Here is a 25,305-nt window from a genome sequence, read left to right on the forward strand (position 1 = left end):
GAGAAACTAAATTGTAGACTTTGAGGGATTTTACTTTTAATAAATTAAATTATTAACAACAGATTTAATAAATGATAATTGGGGATGTTGTAAAATGTCATCTCCTGTCCACATCCAGACAGAATTAGAGTCTCATGATTATCAGCGGAGGGATGATAATGCCCCCCCCCCCCCAACATTACAGTCCTCTTGTTTTGAACTTCCGTAAGTTTTGGTTTGGATGCCATCTATCCACCTCCATGAATTCACCTGCATGTCGGGGCATTTGACCACTGGTCGTTTAGTTTATGCTGCATGCTGTCAAGCATTGCAGGAACTAGCAAGGCATCTCCTTTTTTCCTTCTTGTTTACTAGGCTGATGGTGTTGGACACACAGCATACCTGTAAAGTGCTTACAAATGGTTAGCATTTGTTGTACTCAACCATGTGTTGTAAAACAGTTTCTTAATAATAAATCATATTGTTAGAAAGCTTGATTATTAATTTACTTTCAGATTAATTACTTTGTGTAGGCTGTGAAGAGATTAGAACGTTTTATAATGGTTGCAATATCGCATTTAAACCACTGGGGGGCAGTAGAGTTAATAGGTAGTAGATGAGTGGCTCCAGTGACTTGGGTGGATCTGGGTCTGCAGCCACATAGGCGTTGAACACTGAAAGCCCCTTTTTAATGCTTATTTCTGATAATAATCTGTCACTCTGAGTTTTTCATGAAGGCTAGATATGAAAATACTCTCCTACACCTTTAGCTTCTGATAAAAAAATAGACACTGAAAATCTAGGTTTTAAAACTCTTGACGGATCTACATCTCACTGTCACTTAACATTCATGGACTGACCCATCTTGACTCGTAACAAGGAAGACTGTTGTTGATTTAGCATCCAGGAAACAGCAATAATGTCTTGACTAGCAGAAGCTACTAGCATTAGCTACTTCACCACATGACAGAAGCTCCTCCAGGCTTAGAATATAATAGACTTTATTCATCCCACAGGGGAATTCCCTCGTTAAGGCAGCACATATACTCAAGGAATAGGGAAATGTATACAATTATATACATGAGGGCATTGGGCTATTAACGTATCCTTCAGCAATAAAAAAAATAGAAAACAGGGAATTGAGTTTTCAACGAGAAACAGCATAAAAGACAAACAAATGTGCATCCATGTATTGCACATACACACTCAATACAGCAGAGGTTACCATGTAACAGGATAATGCCAGTAGCCGTTAAGCTGTGGAGTTATACACTCTTACTGCAGTGGGAAGTGCCGTGTTCAGCTCTCCTCTGATGTAGCATTCTGCTTGTTTCTGAAAAAGGTGCATTTGAGCTTTTCCCCGCAGAGTAGGACTTGCAAGGCATTCATTCCTACTAGAGACTACTGCAAATGTTTCACACCTTGAAATGTCACCTTTGTGCAATAAGGGCACCTCCCAGCCGACAGGGGGCGCTGCGCTGCTGGCCGGCTTCAGAAGCGCAGTGTGGGGGTTTTTGTTCCCAGAGCTCCTCGGTGAGCTGTCCACTTCAGCACCACAAGCCGAGCGGAGGCAGCGAGACGCGGCTCTCCATCAGCACCACCGCTGACCCCAACTTCCCTGAAAAATACGTCTCAATATTCCGCAGAAAACCAATAACAGCGCGGCAGAAACCACACGGAAGGTAAGCGTTTTGCTTAGAGGCGTAAAAAACGGGCGACCCTGAGGAAAAACACACTCCCCTTCCCTTCCTGGTTCATAAATAGTGGATTATCGATATTAAGGCGGTGTTTACGTGTTTGTTGTGCTCTATTTATTCACCATACGGTTAGTTTGACAGACAGAGGCGCTCTGAGGTTGTTCGGAGATCGTGTTGGAGCCTCTGCGGCTTTCAGACCGATGCTTTCTGCCTTTTTATCTCCTCTGACTTGGCTGCGGCACATTTAACGTAAGCACCGCTGTTTTTGTCTAATCTCGTTGTTTTCAACCGCCCAACTTTACTATACACATCTCAGCGTTGGCTTAAATAAGATACCTAAATATGTGGATTATATTTTCTGTTTTTTGATCCTTGTTTTACCGTTTGGGCTCTAATATTCAACGAAAGTCAGCTCCTCTGTACTGTTGTGAATGAAGCGAAAATGTTGTTTACATTGTTCTGACCTAATAATGACTTAAATTCATTATTAGGACGAAATAGATGCAGAATTTGTAAGTGATTTAGCTGCATGTTTTCATTTTTGCATTTTTACACCTTAACCTAGTCTGCAAATGCCATAAAATGCAGCACAAATTTGATCAGTTAAAACTACAAATTGAATAAACACTGAAAATAAACTTACTGTAATTGTATTTGCATGCACCTTAATGCTGGTGCAGTCTGAATTGGAAGCAGAAAATGCCATTTGTAAAATAAATAAATAAATACATAAATAAATAATAAAGTACACTTTTCACATACACACTCACTCACACAACCAGAAACCAACACTACAGACTCAGACCAATAATTGCATGTTATTGCACATATATTAGACAGCTATTGCACATGCTGTTTTTGTTTTTGGGAGCCGAGTTCAGTTTATTCTGGAGTCCAAATTGTTCACTAGCATTGTGGTGTGTGCTTTGAAAGCTCTTTAACATTACGCAATATGTGGAGGGGAACTGAAATAGTTTTTCTTTTTTTTATTCAAACAGCAAAATTTGAGGTTTTCTTCTAAGGCAGTCAGGGGTATTTTGGTTTGTCAGCAGCTGAGCTGTTCCCAAGCTACACAAGGATGTTGTATGTCTAAACTAAAGTAGTAGGAAATAAACATAGGCCTGTCTTCATCTTGTTTTTAGTTATTAATTTAGGAGCAGTTTGTTTTCATTAGACCACTCCTCTTTTCAAACGTCCTTATTGATCACTGTCAGCACTGTTGTGTCATCTGCAAATGTAAAGATGACATTATTGTTGAGGGAAAGTGTGCTGATGTAAGTGCACAAATAATAAAGCATGGGGCTAAGAACACAGCCCTGTGGGACACCTGTGATAAGTGAGAGTGGAGGGGAATGGTGGGCACCAACCCAGGACAATGTGTAGGTCAAAAATTTTAATGTCCACTGGCAGATTATGTTGATACAGGCCGGGTTAATCCTCCTTAAAACTGCTTAAAAATATTACCACATTTCTATTATTAACAAATTTATTTGAGTGCTACTGGGGGAAATCAGTAATCATTTCTGTTTTACCTGAATCTTTATAAACAAACATAAACTTCATGCTGCTACAGATTACTTTAAAGGGACTGTAAGGAAGTTTGAAGTTTTTATGCTCGCGATTGCCACTCAGGCCTAATGCATAACTGCAGCTTCAAAAGTAAGCTCGTGCATAAGGTGTGCATGCTGTACGTGCACACTCCTTAACGAAAATAACAGCGGAGATGGTCCTTGTGTGTGTGTGTGTGTGTGTGTGTTCCGGAGGACAGAAGAACACAGCAAATTAATAAAAATAATGTGCCTCTGTCTCTGCAGCTGCACTTTCTCGTCGGCCGGCCGAACGTGCAGTGTGTGTGTGTGTGTGTGTGTGTGTGTGTGTGGCCCGGAGGACAGAGGACAGGAGAACACGCAGCTAATTAATTAAACAATTTGTTCTGTACCTTTCTCTTAGCCGACAAAGGTTTATGATGGGTCAGTCCTCCTGCATGCTCAGATCATTCCCTTCCCTTGCTTGAAAAATTGTTCCAGAATGAAAGTTGAGCCCACATCTTTTTTATCTGTGAATTCAATGTCGTTCGGCGAGTCTCAAATACAAATTTGGGCATCTTACTGTAAAAAAATATATCATTAATGTAAAAAAGAAACTCCATGTAACAAATTATGTTCTCAACTGGAGTTGAACCCAGGTCTTCTGCATGAGAGTCAGAGGTCTTACAAGGTGAGCTAAAGCACCGGTGATGTTCCATCTATCTATAACGTTTATATCCTTGATGACAGCTGAAACAACGTCAATCCAAAGAACGGTTCGGAGCGAAAATGGCTACTTTGTTGCTAATTTGCAGGAAATGTTTATGTTTATTCGTTTAGGAGACATTTTTATCCAAAGCGACTTACAATTTATAACCTATAGGGCATGTTGTGATCTGTGGGGGAAACCGTAGTACCCGGAGGAGACCCACGCATGCATGGGGAGAACATGCAACTCCACGCAGAAAGGCCACAGCCGAGTTACGAACCTGCGACCTTCGTGCTGCGAGGCAACAATGCTAAGCAATGCGCCACCATGCAGCCCAATATCTAGAAGAAAGTTCTACAGAAAGTAGCTAACGGTCCTCAGAAATGTAGCTAGGTTCGTCACTACGCGTTAGGAACAGCAATGAAGTCGCTGAGTTGGCACTACCTCACTCTCTGCTGCTAAAGCTACTGATAGCAAATGCTACGGGCTATGCCTGAGCGTGAATGCGCATGAAGCAGCCTGCTCGACCCGAGCAGTTCTCTTTTTCTGTGATTTTACAGAAAAACAGGCAGTCACAGTAAAAATGCCAGGGCTCATTCTACAGAACCAGGGCATTGCAGGAGAATGTATGAAGAAGACATTTATTATTTCTATACGTGTTTTGGCTGTCAGACTTCCTTATAGTCCCTTTAAGACATTGGCACTCACACTCTAACCCTAACCAGCACACCTAATTCAGTGGTTGAATCACTTGTGCAGCAGCTCATCAAGTTCTTCAGAATCACCTGCTGATTGAAATCAGGTGTGCTGAAGCAGAGTTAAAACTAAAACATGCTGGATACCGGCTTTCCAGGACCAGGAGTAAGTACCAGTGCTTTAAGGTATACAACTACATGGCTAGCAGTCACACATCCTTCTTTAGTTTATGTCAACATACTAAATCTTTGGCCGTTCCTTAAATCTGTAAGCAGCGTTGAGTTCACTGCTCAGCAGAAAAGGGAAAGTCAGCGGGAGATGTGTGAGGGCGGGACAGTGACAGGGCTGAACCCATTCTCAGCTGCATGGGACTTCAGCATCAGGCCAAAAGCTAAAGGATGGAGTGCATCTTTAAATTCAGTCTTCCATTTTGTCACAGTGCTGCCGTTGGCAAGATAGGCCCAGGTGGGTTGAGAGGCTGATAGAGGGATTAGCTTGCATTAGGATGTAGCTGCTCGTGGTGGTGTGAGAGAAACGTCAGTCAGTCGCTCTTTATCTACCGCTGCCGTCTGCCTCTCTCAGCCGCTCCTTGTCCTGAAAGCATCTGCCTCCTGCCTGCTCTTTGGTCACATTGTTCTTAGACGAGCAGTGATAACACACCCCTCTCAAACACACACGCACACACACAGAGCCACCACACAGCTTCCCAGCACTCTGCAGCATCTTGTGTTTAATATCTCCTCACCACATCCAGACACACCTCTCCACTTTCCTCCTATCCCTCTGCTCCTCCTGCTGTCCTAATTCATCCTACTTCATCTCTGCTAAAGGGCGATGCCCCGAGGGTGAGTGGAGGCACAGAGGGGGGCTCCACAGCTGAACTAGAGAGAGAGAGAGAGGGGGGGGGGGGGGGGGTATTAAGGTAGCTGCTGCACACACACACACACACACACACACACACACACACACACACACACACACACACACACACACACACACACACACACACACACACACACACACACGCACAAGCCTACATGCATTATCTCACAGTGTGAACAAATAATTGTGTTTTTTTTATGAAAAATGCTGCAGTATTAGGGCTCAGTAGGCTTGTCTCTGCTGTCTGAGTTGGATGCAAATGCAGCAGACAAAACAACTCAAATAATTATTTTTCTGGTTTTTTAGTGAAACAGTAAACCAGCAGTTTGGTCTAATCTGGTCTTTTTGTGCTCCAGGCTTCAAACCAGATGTTTGTGCTGTTTGGATCCAGATTATGCAAAATTAATTACTGATATGTGCCTTTTAAACAGATTTTTCATCAGTTGAACTTGCATCAGTACTACTAGGTTAATGATTTAGTCACTCTCTTAGTGGAAGGATGTCATGTTAATAATAAGCAAATTATCTTAAATTGATAATTAAGCTGAAGGAATAAAAAACAAGGTTGTTTCGTAAAGGGACCCCTTTAACAACTTCAATTCAAAACCACATTTACCTTATTGTAGAGTATAAGTTTAGACAAAACAAGTTCAATTAGCATATCTCAGCCCACTTGAACGTTGGCAGTATATAAAAGTTGGCCGTGGTAGTGCTAACTGTAGAACAACGCTAGCCCGGGCTACAGCTTACGACCTTGTTGGTTGAGTGGAAAACAAAGATGCCAGGTGACTCCACAGCTTTCCTATTGACTTGTGTCAATGTTTGTACTTGGTCATTCATCAGGGCTTCTGGGCCATTTTTAGCCTCAACAAAGTTTCATATTCTTTACAGAGATTCAAATAACATAATCCAGTTGCATAAAAAGTAGTTCTAGGACCCCTTTAATACATTCTGGCTACGTTTGCTCTTTAGTTGTGATTGCAAACATTCACTAAAACACCACAAAAATGCAAATAAAGAAAAATCTTACAATTTAAATTTCTTAACAGATTTCTGATTGCTCTTGTTTTGTTTTCACATTGTTGTCTTTCCTATAAGGGAGAAAAAATCCTCAACCCACATTGCTGTTGAGGGAAATGTTCCAGTTCTGGTTCCAGCAACAGTGATGTTCTTATAGACACATTATTACAGTTTAAAGATCTGAATCTGACCTCTTTCAGAGCAATAAAACAGATGACAGCCCTGAAACCATCACCGTGTTTGTAGTTTGATAGGAACTCTTGCTCTGCATGGGTTTAAGAGCGTGTGGACGATGTTGCAGCACTCAAGCAGAAACAATAACCTCCCCCCGTTCCCATGATAAATCTGATCCATTTTTCTCCCGCGCCTACGTGTGCACATGAATATACAATGATGCACAATCTCCTCCTTCCCGCCTGATCCTTTGAGGAGTTTGTGTTTGATACTTTCATCCTGTTTCTCACAGCGTTGCTCATGGATCATCACGTGTACTCTGTTTTCTTTTGTACATTTCAAATACAGCTCTCTGTGGGAGATTGTGGTATTTTTGTTCTGTTCTGCTTCGCTGTGAGGTAGCTGGCTCTGAATTCACAACAAGTGTTGGAGCAAGCTTGTGTAACTCCAGAGCATGACTCATTCTGGTTTCAGTTTGGGACGGGTGAGTCTCCTGGATGGTGCTGGAGATGCCAAGGTTTTAGGGATGGGTACCGAATTCGGTACTTTTTAAGGTACCGACCGAATTCCATAGTACCGACCGAGCACCGATTCACGTCATTTCAAACGGTGCCTCGTTTCGGTACCCGTCCATCATAACGAGAACTTGCCTAGACAGCTGCGCATGCGCAAGAGCGTTATGCCGTCGCTCGCTGCGAGCCAGTTGTAAACAGAGCAGCATGGTAGAAAGAACGCACGCTAAAGCTTGGGTCCACTTCACTAAATGTGATGGGTAACTGGGTGATGATGAAACCAGCGACAACTATCTAAGTGAGACATCCTCATCTTAATCTGCTCCGGTAGGTAAATAAAATGTTTAAGATAACGTTAGCTTGATATGTTAGCTTCCGTTTCGCTAATGGTGCTTTCTACTCAGAACTCCGAATTCCCGACTAGAAGTACATGAACGCGCTCTAAAGTTTGGCTTCACTTTACTAAATGTGACGGGTGAAGATGAAACCAGTGACAACGATCTAAGTGTGAGGCATCATCGTTTTAATCTGCTCCAGCAGCTAAATAAACTGTTTAAGATAACGTTAGCTTGATATGTTAGCTTCCATTGCTACCATTGTTATCATCTAATGGTGCGTTCGCTTTCTCCTCGGAAATTCTAACTTCTTAGTAGGAAAAATCAAATGAAGAAAAAGATGGCCAAAGGAATGAAGATACACAGTAAATTTAGTTCACAGTAAAGATGTTTGCTTCAGTTTCATTATCAGCTTGTAAAACTACAAGGACGATGTTAAAATACAAACAGTTGAATGTTATTTATCGTGATATTTATCAAATATGGTTATATATTGAGAAAAATATATATTTAATTATAAAAGAGAATTAAAATAATAAACACCCAAAAGTATCGAAAATTGGTACCGTCAAGTACCGGTATCGATTCCTAGGTACCGGGAATTAGTACCGAATCGATTCAAATGTCAAAGGTACCCATCCCTAACAACAGTACAGCTGTTTAGAGCTCTTCTTCCTGTCAGAGGAACTCGGGTCACACACACACACACCTGACCTGTAAGGGGAGCGAATCCTCCCCACCTTTTCCGGAGAATTAAAAAAATTATAAGTTAATCAACCATCGCTACTTCTCCCCCACTCCGGCTGTCTTATATAGTCTGCTGGTTTATTAAAGCACTTGGTAGTTAGGTAATACAGATTATCATTTGTGTGTGTGTGTGTTTGACAAACAGAGGAGTAGAGAGCAAACAGCACCACACTGTTTCTGTAAGATATTTTTAGCCAAGGTTACTCTTTAAATGTTAAAGTTTACAGCCTGACAGTGACCTTGTAAAAATATGTAAAATATGTATCAAGTCTGCAAAAAATAACAGAGAAGAATAAATCTTTTCTATTTAGGAGAAGGAAGAAGCCGATGCGTATTAAATCCTACCACACGTGTTTCAACCAAAACACACACGTAAATATTTCTATAACTAAATTGCTCTCCATGTCCAAAAAACTGTTGCTCCTTCTTTTGCAACTCTTGAAATCAATCAAGATGGGCACGACACTGTTTTTGTTTACATCAACCAGCCAATAGACGGCACCAGTGTGGGTTGCCAAACAGTCCGCTCGGCAAAGCGAGGCTGGCACTGTGGAGAATGGCGGACTCGGTAAGTCAAGCAGCTGCTTCTGAGCCCAGAGGATTTTGTTCTCTTTCTCAGGAGGGGAGCGAATATAAAAGATCTAAAACCAGAGTGAGTTTAGGTGAAGCCTACAACAGATGGACCCAAATAAAACATTTCACGTATCCCTGGTATCCCGACGGCTGGAAACCTTGTTCTATTATCACAACCTTCTCTGAGCATGACCTCAGGAATGATGTGGTGACCAACGCCATGGTGCTCGAGTTCCATATTCCACCTTTAAGTGGAAGTTTTCCTGTCACATAATGGCTAAAGCACAATACACATTTAACAGCCGCTTTTTATGCCTTCCTGATCCAGAACGTGTCAATCTCAGCAGTTTAGATCAAACCAGACTGGAAATCAAATGGGAAGCAGTAAAAAACATCCAGCAAATTTTAAAATAATAAAAAAAATACATCTTTATCCATGACACCTCCATGTCCTAGGTGAAGGGGGGGGGGGGGGGGGATACCTATGCACAATTTCTTGAACATAAAAGTTGCCCAGATCACAACTGAGCTTCAGACTTTCAGGATTTGGAGTCTTATTTCCTGATATTTGGACATCTTGCCCCCGATTGGATAACAGCAACTCAAATCTGGACGTTTTATCTCCACAAACAACACATCCTTTCTTCTTTTTGAGATCACACTCAACATAAAGTATTTTACTGTTTCTTTAGGTACTTCAGATTAAAGATCTGTGCTATAGTTTTTGATTTCAGATCGGTGAAACATTTTAAAGACTTGAAGATCAAGAGAACGTCGGCTTTATTTTTTTATCAAAGCTAATTTGAATAATTTAACCTTTTTTAAAGATGAGGGAGATGTCTTTCTGATTAACTTTGTACTTCATATGTTATAAAATTTCATAAAAATCATGAATCATTTGATGTTTCATTACATAACCTAATATTAGTGTTGCTATCTGTTAAATCATTGCATTCCTCTGCACAAGGCTGACAGTCCTGTTAGATGTAGTGTGTGAGTGTGTGTGCATTGTTGAAGTCAATACAGTCAAGGAAAAAAGCTGCACTCATTTCAAATCGAGGCCCTTTGAAGCCTTCACACAGTTACTGCTCAAAGGGCACGGTTTGACTGCTTGTTAGCAATCTCTGTGCGCTGAGTATGTGTACTCTGCGCATGTGTGTGTGCATGCGTGCGTGCGCTTGTTTGTAAAACACACCCCCAGGGATGCCCTTCCTCTATCCAACTGACTGCAGAGCTGCTTTGAAGTTTCTTTTGGAGGAGAGGTGAAGACTGGGGGTGGGGTGGGATGAAGATGGTTTGATAAAAGAAAGAGCATGGAAATGCTTAGATTTTTATTTTGAGGTCATCATTCTGCCCCTCTTTGTGTTGGTTAGTCTGAAAATCTCCTGAAAGCTGACCAGCATGGAGCCGTGGTAGGAATGTACAGCCTGTTAGGGCTGGCCGTTGTGGCTGCTGATGATTAATGAATGGGATCGGTGTCCAGTTCTCTAGCTGTGTGCTTTTCAGGAGGTGTGTGTGTGTGTGTGTGTGTGTGTGTGTGTGTGTGTGTGTGTGTGTGTGTGGAAGCGTGTGTCAGAGAGAAAAGAATGGAGTGAGGTGCATTGACAGCTGCTGCTGCAGCCAGCACAACCTCAGTGAAAGGAAAAACAACAGCCCATCTGCCATCCTGGCTTTGAAGAACTTGAGCACGCGCGCGCACACACACACACACACACACACACACACACAAACACACACACACACACACACACACACACACACACACACACACACACACACACACACACACACACACACACACACACACACCCTGTTCAATTGTTTTCTAGGTAAACACACCCAAACAAGAATAATTTCTTTCTGTCAGTTCATTCATTCACTCATTAATTTATTTGTTCTTAGATTTTATTTTAGGGGTTTGTTATTATACAAAGTTTCTTTGTGTACGTTTTCCACATTAGCCTCTGAACTCACAAACTCTGCTTGTATGAAAGTGACAATGTGTAGTTTTTACCGTTAATCTCTGGAAATATCCACCAAAATGTTGTTGAAAATGAATTAAATGATGCCCAGTTGTTGAAAAATACTGGCGGCTTTGTAACATAAAACCATTAAATTGGGTCTTACTGTAAATACACGGGAGCAAGTCAAAGTCTCTGGGCGACGCCATATTAGATGCCATGTTTTCTTCTACGGGAGCCCGTAAGCACAAAATGCATTTGCTGATTTGTAAAAAATGGTTCAAAATTTTCACCATTCGTAAACGTTGTTTTACACAGTTATCTCTTTGCTCATTGCCAGTTATGAAAGGGAGTCTGATGTGTTTGTCATCTAGCTGGAGGTTGCACTACCAGTGACATTTGACCCTAATGGCCATTTGTTGGTAAGTTCTTTTTCCAACACAGAAATACCGCTTGCTTGCATTAATTTAGCTATGTACTGCCCCCTATCGCCAGGGAAAATACATATTGTTACTTTAAAGTCTTATAGTCATCATCTCACACTGATGAAGTTCATCTCTGCATTTGAATAATTTCCGTAAGGAGCAGTGGGCTGCAGCTGCGGCTGCGCTCGGGAATTATTTGGTGGTTTAACACCCCAGTCCAACCCCTTAAAGCTGAGCGTCAAGCAGGGTGTTATTGGGTCCCATTTTCGACCGTGGAGTTGAACCCCAATATCCCAGTCCCACGGCGGACACTCATATCACTAGGCCACTGAGAATGTAAAAAAAAAAGCTGTGCCTAAATGATAAACAGCAAGTCAAAAATACATTTAGTCAGCATGTGTGAGCATATATGTAATTATAATCATTAATCAGTTTTAAAGTGAATATATAACACAAAACTAACATTTTGCATACTTTTGTGCAGCCATGTGGGTCTCTACCGCCCCTATAAACACTGCAAACGTGAAAAAACCCACATCCATCTGTTTTCTGTCAGTGTTTGGTTTTAGGAATTCTGTGTCTAAAACAAGCCGTTACAAACAGCCCTCGTTTGTTACAGCACAAATGGGGAAATTAGCGTAGAACCACCTCTCACCTCTCCAGATTGGAGGAGCAGCGGCTCTTCTCCGAGCCCCTCCTGGTCATCTGAACTTCTCAGCCAATAGCAGCCTGAGCCGCGGATGGGTGGGCGTGGACAGCAACAGCTTGTTTAAAAGTGACATAGTCCTGAAAAGACTCATTCTGGAAAGTACTGAAAATATAGAGAACAAAATTGCTGATATTGTTTTATGTGAGAAGAATTGAACAAAAAGAACTCCATGAACAAGTTTGTATTGACGATAGAACTATTATAACTTTAAAAAAAGTCATAATATGTCTCTGTTAACCTTCTTTTTATTGCTCATTCTTACAGGCGTTCAAGCTTTTAGCTAAAGACTTACCTGGTTCATATGAATCAATCTTGTTATAGTGATTTGATTGATTGATTTTTGAAGATTTTCAAGTTACTGTTTTAATGAGAAAGAACCTCAAAAGAGAAATGAACTAATTAAAACACATTTTAATTAGCTGGCTGCCTAGGAAACAAACCTGCAACAACTAGATGAACACGCATAGAAAATTAACTCAACTGATTTTATTTAAACCCTTTTCGGTAACACCATGTTGTGTTTTGTTAAAGGCTGATTTTAATATTCGCTGAATTGTTAAAGACAAAGAAAAATGAGCTAATTAACCTCCAGTGAGGAGATCGTAGAAACTAATGACTGAATAATGCTTCTGTTAGACAATTTGGATTATCTAAAAACTAAAAAAGACAAACTACTTACACACAGACACACGCACACTGTCACTAACAACGATGCTTGGCTGCACACAGCCACGCGGTAACGGCTGCTGGTTGTTTTTGTTTCCCTCAGAGGGCTCGCTAAAGCCGACTGACAGTGTTAAAACAAAAGAGTGAGCGGGAGAAATGATCCTCTCAGCCGCCCTTCCTCTGCTGTCATAATCCTGAGTGGGTGATGCGGTGAATAGGAGCGGGCGGAGATGAGATGATGACTCAGGGAGCAGCCATCACTCGAGGAAACGAGACAAAGCCTCCACAACGGTCTGTTTGGAGAACACTAACCTCTCCTGTTCCCCCTTTAAGACACTGTTTACAACAGTAGACAACATAATCCCACACGAGCTTCGGTATGCATCCCGAATAACGTTGCATCTCTGCAGCTTCTACTTGGATTGCATGCAGAAACAGTGCTGCTGCAGGAGACTAAATGTCATCAGCTCTTTTGGCACACTGCATGACAGAATTCACTTTATTTACCCCAAAGAGATGTGAAAAAGGCCAAGGACACAGAGGAAGAAAAGCATGGAAAGGTGATGCTGCCAACAGAAACTCTGCTGAAAAGATGAATGCAGGCTGTGACCTTTTCCATATTTTTCTTTTCAGAGCACGCCGGGAATTTCTATCAGCTTGAGCCGATGCAGTCATAATGCAGCTTTCTGCTATTTAGAGCACTCTGGATCAGAATTAACAGCTTGTTCTCTTTGTCCTCGGCTCGGGTCCGGTGCAGGCTCTCATCTAAAAGTGTGGTGTTGCGTTTTTTTTAGTTGCACTGCTTTTTGTGGTCAGAGTTGTGTGCGTTTAGAGCAGCATATCGACTTTCTACGCTCTGTCAAACAGCTGTCATGAAGAGTGGAGGTTGCAGCGGTTATTTCCTCTCTCTGGTTATGTAAAGCTGCATGCTGCTCTGCTTTTGGCTCATTTATGGAGTCAGACCCGTGCACGCGGATTGGGTCCACATCGCGCGTGTGAACGGGACTCGCGAGTGAAAATATACATGGCGAGAGGTCATTTGTGCACTGAGAGGGAGCAAACTGTGTCTGTGAGCGCACAAGGATGTGCACAAGTGACAAACCTGCGTGCGCGCGTTGCCAACGAGCACACGGCAGAGGAAAACGTGCACGCGCGGCAGCCTCTCTGCGCGCTCGGCAGCCTATCTGCACGCTCGGTTTCTGACTCCGCTCGCTCGGCTGTGAAGGGGTTTTGGCACTCTGGAGGCGAGGCCTGTGGCAGATCTTCTCTGTCCTCTGATTGGTTAGTTTACCCCGCACTTTACCCTCTACCTCACTGGCCCATTGGCTTCCTGTCGGACCAAAATGATGGGAGCTATATCTATATAAAAAAATCTGAAATCCAGTAGTTGTTGTCATAGCTCAGCTGGTAGAGCGGGTGACTCTCCTTCCGGAGGATCCAGGTTTGAGTCCAGGCAAGGAAATTAGAGTAGATGTCATGTTATTTTTTCCTAATTCCTGTGATATTATTTTACAGTTGTGACCGTTCAACTGTCATTAAACGTCCGAATGTTTGCTGGGCAGTGTTTTAAAAAGTGCACATGAGCTAGATGGTTTTAACCATATAAAATTACATTTTTTGTGATACTGGAAAAATACATACTGAAATAAAACTACTGATTGAAAACTTTATGACTGGTTGTACAATATATGACTCACTAATACACTGCAAACTCCCTTAGAGTGGGGCTTCGAGAGAGAGAGAGAGAGAGAGAGAGAGAGAGAGAGAGAGAGAGAGAGAGAGAGAGAGAGAGAGAGAGAGAGAGAGAGAGAGAGAGAGAGAGAGAGAGAGAGAGAGAGAGAGAGAGAGAGAGAGAGAGAGAGAGAGAGAGAGAGAGAGAGAGAGAGAGAGAGAGAGAGAGAGAGAGAGAGAGAGAGAGAGAGAGAGAGAGAGAGAGAGAGAGAGAGAGAGAGAGAGAGAGAGAGAGAGAGAGAGAGAGAGAGAGAGAGAGAGAGAATTTGTATTCTGTCAAAGTTGTAATATTACTTCAGCCACTCTTGAGAGGAGACTCCAGGTAAAAATAGACTTGTGGGTGTAGGTATGTTCAAGTTTAAAAATTTCTTGCCTCATTAATGTATTGTTTATTTTTTCAGCATTTAATTGACAAATTATCCTTTCAAATAATTAATTGATGAGTTACATAATTGTCCATTTAGAATTGTTGAATGGACTGAGTCAAGTTTGGTGCACTTTATATATTTCAAAACATGTTTTTTTTATTTTAATGATGCATATAAATAATTTAAATGTTAATTTAATGAAATATTTCTATTTTTTCATTACCTCACCCTTGTTTTGACAAAAACGGGACCTTGCTGGATAATATCATGGAGAAACTATTTGTTCACACTACTTGGCTCAGTGAGGATCTGTGTACCAAAGGAGGAGATACTCAAAAATCTGTCTGCAGATTGTTACAACCCAGACTGGAAGTGGTGGGCTGTAATAAGAAAGGAGACCAAACAGAGGAGTGGGGGTTCAACAACTGATTTACGTCGAAAAGGTTAAAGAAGTCTGAGCGGGCCAGCGAACGATTACTTTGGTCATCTAAAATGGCATACGCTTTAGCTGCTCTTTCGTGCTGTCCATGGTAATATACTCGAACCAGACAGCGCATGATCTTCCTGTTCGTCCTGTGCCGCACACTTGGGTGCATTGTGAGTTAACTGCTGTAATGCTGCCAGCACTTTCTTGCTCCCCGCCGTCACTTGTTGGGGGTGAGGCCCTTGTAGGTACTTGAGGTGTTGGGTCTGAATGCATAGCGGTGTCGTGGCGATTGCTGTCACTGCGCACCTCACCAGAGCTTTGCAATCCTTTGCTAAGTGGCTAGTTGAGTTGCAGCACTTGAAACAGATTCCGCTCTGTTTGAGTATAGCTTTCCTTTCCTCTATATTTTTTGCTTTAAATGCTCTGCATTTATTTACTGGAAGTGGTTTGTTGTGAATAGGGCAGTTCTTCTCTAGTCCATCCGCTTTCTGTGCAGGTGGGTTCAATGGTAATCCTCTCTTTGTAGAGATGTTGGTTTTGTGAACAGATATTTTACTGCCATAATTCTTTGGGGGAGCCTGATTTGGCCGTTCGACTGTGTTTGGCAGATGAAAACTTGGATCATTTCTCCTACGGGCTTCTTGACAGATGAAGCTTGAGAAATGTTCAAATGGCGGAAATAGTCCATTGTTTTCTTCTTTGAACTTTGAGCCGACTGTTGTCCATTTATCTTGTATTCCATAAGGAAGCTTTCCCACTATAGGTCCTATGCCTCTGGCAGTGTCCAGGCATGTTAGTCCTGTCAGGTAGCCTTCTTCCTTAGCTCCTTGTATTTCCATGAGAATATCGCCCAAGTCTCTTAGTTTTCCATAATCTGATAGATATCTTAGGGAACTCATCAAGTCTTTTAAATAGTGACTTCTCCGTCACTTCTGGTGCAGCGTAGCATTCCTGGAGACGTGTCCAGGCCTTCTGAAGAGCTGTGTCTGGGTTTTCAACGTATACAGAGCGAATTCTTTTGACACGTTTGCCAGACTCCGGCCCAAGCCACCTAACCAGTAAATCTAACGTTTCATTTGCTGTGTGTCCTATATCTGAAGTCGCACTGTAAAATGAAGACTGCCATGCGCGATAACTTTCAGGTTTGTCATCAAACTGGTAGAGGCTGGTACTCACTAAGTCACGACGAGCCAAGTGTCGAGCCAAGTGCTCTGTTTCTGGTGTTACACTGGTGGGAGTTACCAATGCTTGTGGGGTGAATGTTTTTGTTGTTTGGTTTGGTGAGGGAATGTGGTAGTATTGAGTTGGCTTTACCTTTGGTTGGAGTCTGTTTTGTCCATAGTAAATGGTTGTTTGAGGGTTGTTTACGTATTCGACTTGAATGTCTACTAATGTTTTGCTTTGCAGTTCGTCATGCTTGTTACTGTCTTCATCATGTACCTTTAAGTTATTTTGTGATGGAACATCCCACGTGACAAGGCTCTCCTCTGGTAATTCTGTACCAGGTGTTGGAGGATGTGCGGCAGCCTGACCTTGCTGTGATTTGAGCTCTGCTTGTTCTTGGACGTATTCCTGAGTCCGTGTAACAACGTCCCTTTGTAAGGTTTCACGTGCATGCGAATCTGACTTTACTGACTCCAATTCTTTAGCCGCCTCCAACGCTTCCGCTTGTGCAACGGCTGCAGCTGCTTCTCTCTGATACTCCAATATCCCAAGTTGTGCATCCAGCCTTTATTTCTCCAATTGTAGCTCTGCTTCTCTTGTAGCCTTTTCGATTTTTAGCTTTGCTTCCTTTTCTGCGAATGCAGCCCTCGCCTTTGCCGCCTCTGCGTTGGCTTGCGCTTGTACTGTGGTGGTGGACGAAGAGGAGAGAGAGAGCGTTTCGTGATCTTTGAACGTACTGATGCTTGTTCCATCATTTCTCCCTTGTGCTTGGCACCTTTGGTGTTGAACTCTAGGTTACTCAGCACCTTTTTACTGTACTGTCCTCGTTGGGACGTAGTGGTAGTTTCAATAGACAGTGAGCTAAACTCTGACTCAATGACGAAAGATGTGTTCTTGTAGTCTCCAAATTTATTACACATACTTGCTGTCGCTTAGAATACAGAGTAAAACTGAAAAAGAAAAGAAAAACAATGGAGTCATCTCTCTCTCTCTTCATTGATATCTAATTCACAGTAAATATAAATTAGAATTCAAAGCCTATTACTGCAAAATAAAATCACCTGTGAATGAAACAGATTGCCCACAAATGGAGATGGCATATTTTAACAGGTAACAACAACTAAATGAATTATTATTAGCTTAATACACAGTGCAACAACGCCAACTGCTGATAGAAAGAAGTAGCCAGAAATGTCCACTTGTTTAGCTAGCTCCACAAACTTGTCTTTAGCACAAATGTATCAATAAAACTGTGTAAAACAAATACGAATACATACAGGCGTTGCTTCTTCAAGAGTTAAGCAAAGGTTTGCCGGTTTTCTGATTTTTTAGAACGTCTTTCCCTCTGTTAACCGATCTCTCTGCATCAGCGTGCGTTGCTAGTAACAGTCACTCACGTACACAGCACTTCCTGTTCTACGGGTGTTTTCCATGTCAAAATAAAAGCACGTACATAAAACTTTTACACAATGAACTAAAATGCCTGGAAGCAGAACAATTTTAAACTACATCAGCCAACAATGCTGACCAACAATCAGAAAAATCTGTTTGCTTCTGACAGAATGAAAAAATAAATAATTCACTTACAACAGCTGGAACTACATTAATTTTCAGATGGACAAAAGAAAAAAACAGTGGCCAAAATTGCAGTCTAAATGCACCAGAATGCAGAGTTTAACACTTATTTTTCTAATATTTCTAAGGAAGCGTGTACAGAATGTAATTTATTCTTAAACCGTACTGCCCAGCCCTACTTGTAATGGGATTACATATATTTAACTGTGTTCACTTATTATTACATTCAAATCTTCCTCTCATCAGCAACCTAAAACCATCTCATTCTTCACTGTAGCACCTACCTGCACCTCAGCAGGTCTGGTGCTCCCTGTCTCACCTTCAACTGGTTCCTGCTGAACTTCATCTGATCTCTAATATAAAAACAGTGGACAGGAATAAGGAGTAAAAATACTGTTGGACGACTAGTGCAACATTAAAATCATGGTTTTTGTAGTATTATTTAATCGTGTTCACTTGTTATCATGCTCGAATCTTCCTCTCATCATCAACCATCTAAAATCTCACTCCACTGTAGCACCTACCTGCACCTCAGCAGGTCTGGCGCTGCCTGTCTCACCTTCTTCATCATTTTCCTGCTGCACTTCCTCTGGTCTCTTATATGAAAAAAGTGACATGAATAAGGTTTAAAAATGAAATGTTTTGAGAATGTAACAAACAAGCAACAATCACACTTACAAACTCCATTTTTATGTGGAGATTCTACTTTTTTATTTATTTCGTGTCAAATGGTTTTTGTCTGTTACTGTAAAATTTGCCATTTTTTGTTGACTAGTAGTGTTGTTTAATGTTTAATGCTGACTGGCAAGATGTTTACGTTAGTCAGCCATTTTAGCGTTTAACCAGAAAACAATTATACTCTTGGACTAAATTATTACCAACTCACAATTCCTTTCTTTCCTTTTTTGCCCATGAGAAGAACTCGCTGAGCTGCTGCCGTCTGTCTCTGACACCTTTGTCTGCCAGCCTGTTTAACTCCCTGAGGGGAGGGGCTGTGTCGGAGAGAAGTCCGCGGTGTCTTTCAAAATAAAAGCTCACGAGTCAAATATTTCCAAATCAATCTTTTTCTTTTCCATGTTATTGGGAGGGACAAATGCGCGTTTGTCCAATATTGGAGGGGACACGTCCCCCCCCCCGGTTCCTACGCCCTTGCCTTGGACAGATTGGCTGCATGCTCAGATTACAGTTGGCAAATAGTTGAACTCTGAGAAAAAGAACAGACACACACTCCTTTTACTGTTTGTCTGTAAAAGCAGGCAGTAAAAACACAGCAGCTTTGTATCTTCTGACAGACAGTTTACGGGTAACGACTACGGATAGTGAATTATTTAGGAGCCCCAGACTGTTGAATTCAACACTGTTAATGGACTGATATGTGAAATGTGTGTGTGTGTGTGTGTGTGTGTGTGTGTGTATGTGTGTGTGTGTGTGTGTGTGTGTGTGTGTGTGTGTGTGTGTGTGTGTGTGTGTGTGTGTTAAGCTACCAACATGTGTGAATTTAGCATATGTACACTGTAGCCATTTTTGTTTGCTAATGTTGACGAACATGTTGAACTGTGCTGACTTGTACTAGCCTAGTGAACTAGACCAAATTCTTGCTTTGCAAAGTTTGGTTAAATAATACATTTATTTAGTCTGGCTTGCCATGCTGGACTTGTACATGATGATTCTATGAGTTTGGATAAGATCCAACAAGTGCTTCATGAGACGTTTTGCTCAGAAGAACATGGAGGCAAAATTATTAAAGGTGTGATTCACTGGTTTAATCAACACATTTGCAGTGGTCTCTAGGAATAAATGCCTTGTTAGTTGTTCTCTGGGTGCAAAAAGCCCAGATTTGCCTGTTTCAGGATCTAGAAGATTTTGCCAGATCAGAGGAGAGCTACAGACGACAGGATTTGGAGTCTATTTTTCCTGATATTTGGACATCTCGCCTTTGATTGGCTAACAGCAACACAACTCTACCACTGACTCTGTTACCTTTGCAACGTTGATGTTTTATCTCCACAAATAACACAAACCTGGAGGAGTTCTGCCATGTGGTGGTGTTGCTAATGCTAACAGTTAGCTTCTACGAGGCCAAGACATTCTCTGATGCTTCCTGGAAACCAGCAAGTGTGACATAGATCTGTCAGGATTTTCAAATCCTATTTCCCTAATGTAGGAGATAGATGTAGGAGACTATTTTTGTGTTCAGCCTGCATGAAAACCTTAGAGTGACTATTCATAATCAGAAATAATAAATAAAAATGGTTTGTCAGTGAATACACCTTGAATACCCATACTTTCAAATTCAGTTAAATTCAAAAATACTTTATTAATCCCAGAGGGAAATTTATTGCTGTAGTAGCTCAGAATAATAATAGTAATCAAGTCATCAAAGAGTTATTGTATATTACAATGGCTGTTGGCAGGAAGGATCTCCAGTAGCGGTCAGTGTTGCAGCGAAACTGAAGAAGCCTCTGACTGAAGACACTCTTCCGTTGTCGGACAGTCTTGTGAAGAGAATGCTCAGGATTGTCCATCATTTTCTTGATTCTCTGGAGAATCCTTCTTTGCATTATCTCCTCCAGTGGTTCCACAGTCGTCCCCAGAACAGAACCAGGCTTTTTTATTAGGCTGTTGAGCCTTTTCAGGTCCCTGCTTCTGATGCTACTACCCCAACAGACAATGGCTGAAGAGATTACACCCTCCACGACAGACTTGTAAAAGATGTGCAGCATCTTGCTACAGACATTGAAGGACCTAAGCATCCTCAAGAAGTGCGGTCTGCTCTGTCCCTTCTTGTAAACGGCTTCGCTGTTCTTTCTCCAGTCCAGTCTGTTGTCCAGGTGAACTCCGAGGTATTTGTTTTCCTCAACCACCTCCACTTCTTCTCCCATGATGGAAACAGTGTTTGACTCCACCCTGTTTCTTCTGAAGTCTACAATCATCTCCTTTGTTTTGTTCACATTCAAGGTCAGATGATTGTTTCCACACTAGGGCTGCACGATATTAGGAAAACCTGCGATATTCGATAACAGTGCTTAATATTGCGATATCGATATTACTCACGATAAATGAACAAATACTAAAGTATGCAGTGTTGATGTTGTCTGGCGTGTGACGTCTGCTCTGGGTTCAAAGCAAACAAAAACTAATGCATGAATTCCATTACAACATAACATTTTTATTGCAAAAATATGCAGCTGCACCTGCTACTGTATTAGCAGCAAAACAACAAACTGCATGCATGCAGTTTCTCAGTGACTTTAAAACATCACCTCCACCATAAAACTTTTTCTGATGCTCCAAATACAGAAAAACATCCCTTACCAGGGTTTTTAGAATAAATTAAAAAAGTCAGAAAATAAGTTTAAATGTTAAATAATAGTTAACATCACTTAAATGCAACAGCAAATTCTCTCATTGCTACTGAGCATTTTCTCCACTTATGTGGTTATGATATAAGGCCTGCTTGCTGTCCATTGTTCTAGGTGTCGTACTCGCGGGGACCGGGCTTTCTCAGTCCTAGCACCGTCACTCTGGAACCAATTGCCACCCTCAGTTAGACTGTCCCCATCTCTGCCAGTCTTTAAGAGTCACCTAAAAACACACCTCCTCCGCTTGGCGTTTCCAGAACATGTTTGATTTTGGCCCTCTTTTATGTTGAATTTATTTCACAGTTTTGATTGGTTCACTCTATCCATTGTTTTACACATTTGTCCTGTACCAGAATGTTGCGCCTATTTTGTAATTTGTATTTTGTAATTTGAATTGCTTTTATTTTTGATTTATTCAATATATTTACCTTCAACTGAACCATGTTCAGCGCTTTGGACTTCCTGACAGGGTTGCGGAAGGCGCTTTATAAATAAAGCTTTGATTGATTGATTGATTGATTGATTGATTGATAAGGCTGTTGCTGTAATTGGGAAGTGATCTGTGCTGGGCCAAACTAGGAGAATGTTAAGATTTTCTGATGGAAAAACAATTGTCTACCTTTCAGAAGAGGAACTAGCAAAAAAACTACATGGAAAATATGTGAAAACGTTTGTTTTTAACCCCAAATTGAACAAGTTCACCTAGATCTTAAAAAGCAGCTCAGATGATGAAACTGCAACTATGATTCTGATAACAAGCTAACTAATTGAACTAGCTCCTCTTAAGATAACCGGCTAGCAGAGCTTCTGACTGACAGTTTATGTGCAGCAGCAAATCAACTATCCTGATTAACAAGGTTATAAAAGCTCATAAATGAAAAATCACTTTGATATGTGGGGGAACTTTTCCAGGCCCTCTTTAGCAGGGTGGGACTGGGAAAGAGTGCTGTAGCCTTTTCGCTGGAAGCTAACCGGAGCCTGGGGCTAACGTCACCACCCGGTGGAACACTAGCGACATGGAGGTAGGTGGGTTGGTTCACCGGCACGTGTCGGAGTCAGCCCGGTTATAATCAGCTGCTTAATGACACCGAGCTGACTCACGTTCACGTTTGAAAGCAGCGCTGATTCCAGAAACCTCAGCACAAAGTGCGTTCGTTAATCTGAGCCAGCATGACGAACAAGGGAAGCGAGCAGCAGCGGAAAGCGGGGGCGAAGCGGAGATAGTGGAATTTTGGGGTAAGGGTCTACGTAGGGGGCGGGCGTATTACGTGAAAGGACCCATCTAATTGGCCGCATATCAGAGGGGCTACGTGTATTTGATTGGTCAAATAATACTTCCACGTAAAAAAACAGAGCTGGTTTACAAAGAGTTGATGTATGACACAGATGGAAATGTTTGAACCAAACATTTATCGCCGTTTTTGACGTGCTTTGCGATGGGCCTATCGCACGTCCTGTTATCACAATGACAATAATTTTTCGATATATTGTGCAGCCCTATTCCACACCATGCCACAAAGCGTTCCACCAGCTCTCTGTACTCAGCTTCCTGTCCATCTCTGATACACCCGACAACTGCAGAGTCATCTGAGTATTTCTGTAGATGACAGGTCTCTGATTTGTACTGGAAGTCTGAGGTGTACAGGGTGAAAAGGAATGGTGAGAGTACAGTCCCCTGTGGTGCTCCAATGTTACTGATTGCCTGGTTTGATGTGCAGTTCTTCAGCCTCACAAACTGTGGTCTGTTTGTCAGGTAGTCTTTAATCCAGGCGATAGTTGAGGCCCCCACCTTTGTCTTCTGGAGTTTCTGGCAAAGTATATCAGGCTGGACTGTGTTAAATGCACTGTAGAAATCAAAGAACATGACCCTCACAGTGCTGCCTGCTTTGTCCAGATGACAGTGGATTGGTTGAAGCAACTTGATGATGGCATCTTCAACTCCAACTCCATGGCGATAAGCAAACTGCAGCGGGTCCTGACATGTTCTAGTTTGCTTATTCAGGTGAACCAACAGGAGCCTCTCCAGGACCTTCATGATGTGGGATGTCAGGGCAACTGGTCTGTAGTTGTCATTGACTGATGGGCAAGTTTTCTTTGGAACTGGAACAAGGCAGGATGTCTTCCACAGGACTGTAACCTTCTCCTGGGCCAGGCTGAGGTTGGAGGTGCTGCAGAGTCCCACAGAGCTGCTCTACACAGGCCTTCAGTACTCTGGGGCTGACACCATCTGGACCTGCAGCCTTGTTCCTGTTCAGTCTCTCCAGCTGCCTCTTCACCTGACATTTGAGCCCTTTTCAGATTGACATTTTGTAATGTGTGGACAATTCAGTCTGGTTTTTAACCAGAACTATGTTTTAAGACACACCACTTTTGTACCTAAACTTGTCCTTTCGGCTGCCTTCACACAGCAGGCGGGCGTACATGCGTCTTTTACCCAAACAAGCCATTCAGTCAAACATGGCAGACAAAGAGATAGAATTCCTCTCCCTGATCGGACTTATGTTAGGCATAATTCTGCGCACACGAAGACGCATAAGAGACCTGGATGATGAAGCGCAATGGTTAAAAGGAATCACGGAAGCGGTGTGAAGCGCTCCGTCGCGCGTCTAGGAGATGATACCGTAGGAGGCGAGCTACCATGGTTCGCCGCATGCTACAGGAGCGAGCTATCTAGGTGCGCACAGCGTCCCCCGGCCCCCTCCTCCTCCCCTTCCTCCCTGTCCGGAACTCGACCTCACCAGTCTGAAGCAGCCACCCTGTCCGTGACAAGTCCAGACCTGTTACTAGGGGCGTCGTCCGGTTTAATTACGGAAAAGGTTATCCGGATGTTTGTATTCAGAAACAAAGGTCTTACGGACAGAGTCCTGAACATTTCCGTTTTTCATGGCCTGTCTGAAGGGGGCTCTAGAGACAGATATGTGGGAGGGGGAGGTAAATGGGGCAGCAGCATCTCCTGACTTGGTTGAAGACAGATTTATAGAACCAGAAGAGCAGATTCTTCAGTTCACTGGTGATCCAGGGTTTGTTATTAGTGAAGCATCTCACTGTTCTGGTTGGTGTGATATTGTCCACACAGAAGTTTGTATAGTCAGTCACACATCCAGTCATGGCATTGATGTCCTCTTCATATCCTTGACAGAGAGTCATCCAATCTGTGGTCTCAAAATAACCCTGCAGGGCTTCTTCAGCGTCCTGTGACCATTTTCTCACAGTTCTTCTTGTCACAGGTTGCCTCTGAACAAGTGGTTTGTATTCTGAGCAGAAAAAAAAAGATTGTGATCAGATTGTCCTAGAGGAGGTCTTGTTTTGGACATGTATGCATTCTTTACATTTGCATAACGCAAATCCAATGTCTTGTTTTCTCTGGTGGAGCAGCTGACAAACTGTTGAAATGTTGGAAGTGTAGCAGAGAGCGAGGCATGATTAAAATCACCAGATATCGCCACAAATACATTGGGGTGCTGGGTTTGTAGCTTAGCGACAATGGAACTGATGGCATCACATGCATTTTCAGCAATGGCTGAAGGTGGAATATAAACGGTTGCCAAGACAACACTGGTGAACTCTCTTGGCAAACAATATGGGCAGCAAGTTACTGCCAAGAGTTCAACTTCTGGGCTGCAGAGACGACATTTCACTGAAACATGACCCGGATGGCACCATCTGTTGTTGACAAGCACTGCCACTCCACCTTTTGGGGGTATAGTAGCTATTATTTGAAAACCCACTTGCATATTCTTTTACAACACATTGATATTCATTTATTCTTAAATAATTGGAAAGAAAACAGATTTTTTTTTCAAAGCCCCCAAAGGTAAAAGATCCAAAGCACGCCCCTGCTGTGAAATAAAACATTAGTGTTGACAAGAGAGAACATCCTCTTAACATCTCATTCTGTCACCTCTGCCATGTCTTAAACCTTTGTGACCACTTTGACGGAGCAACCATAATAAATTACTCTGAGTAATTATATTTAATCCACCGTATGAAGGCTGTGGCAGTGTCCATCTGCAGGACTCTGCTTTCTTTACCTCATTCCAAACATTAGTATCCTTTTGTTAAGTTAA

General features: G+C 42.2%; 1 protein-coding gene across 3 annotated transcripts in view; it reads left to right on the top strand.

The window, feature by feature from the left end:
- Positions 1 to 1,481: 1,481 nt before the first annotated feature.
- srrm3 (serine/arginine repetitive matrix 3) overlaps positions 1,482 to 25,305 on the top strand; it is an 83,391-nt gene continuing 59,567 nt past the window's right edge. For 2 of the 3 annotated variants that reach the window (XM_070555915.1, XM_070555917.1), the window contains exon 1: positions 1,482 to 1,661. The gene's annotated coding sequence lies outside the window, so the exon portion shown is untranslated. The other variant, XM_070555916.1, reaches the window with a different exon arrangement.

The sequence above is a fragment of the Nothobranchius furzeri genome, chromosome 10 (genome assembly GCF_043380555.1).
Source record: "Nothobranchius furzeri strain GRZ-AD chromosome 10, NfurGRZ-RIMD1, whole genome shotgun sequence".
Taxonomy (NCBI): Eukaryota; Metazoa; Chordata; class Actinopteri; order Cyprinodontiformes; family Nothobranchiidae; genus Nothobranchius; species Nothobranchius furzeri.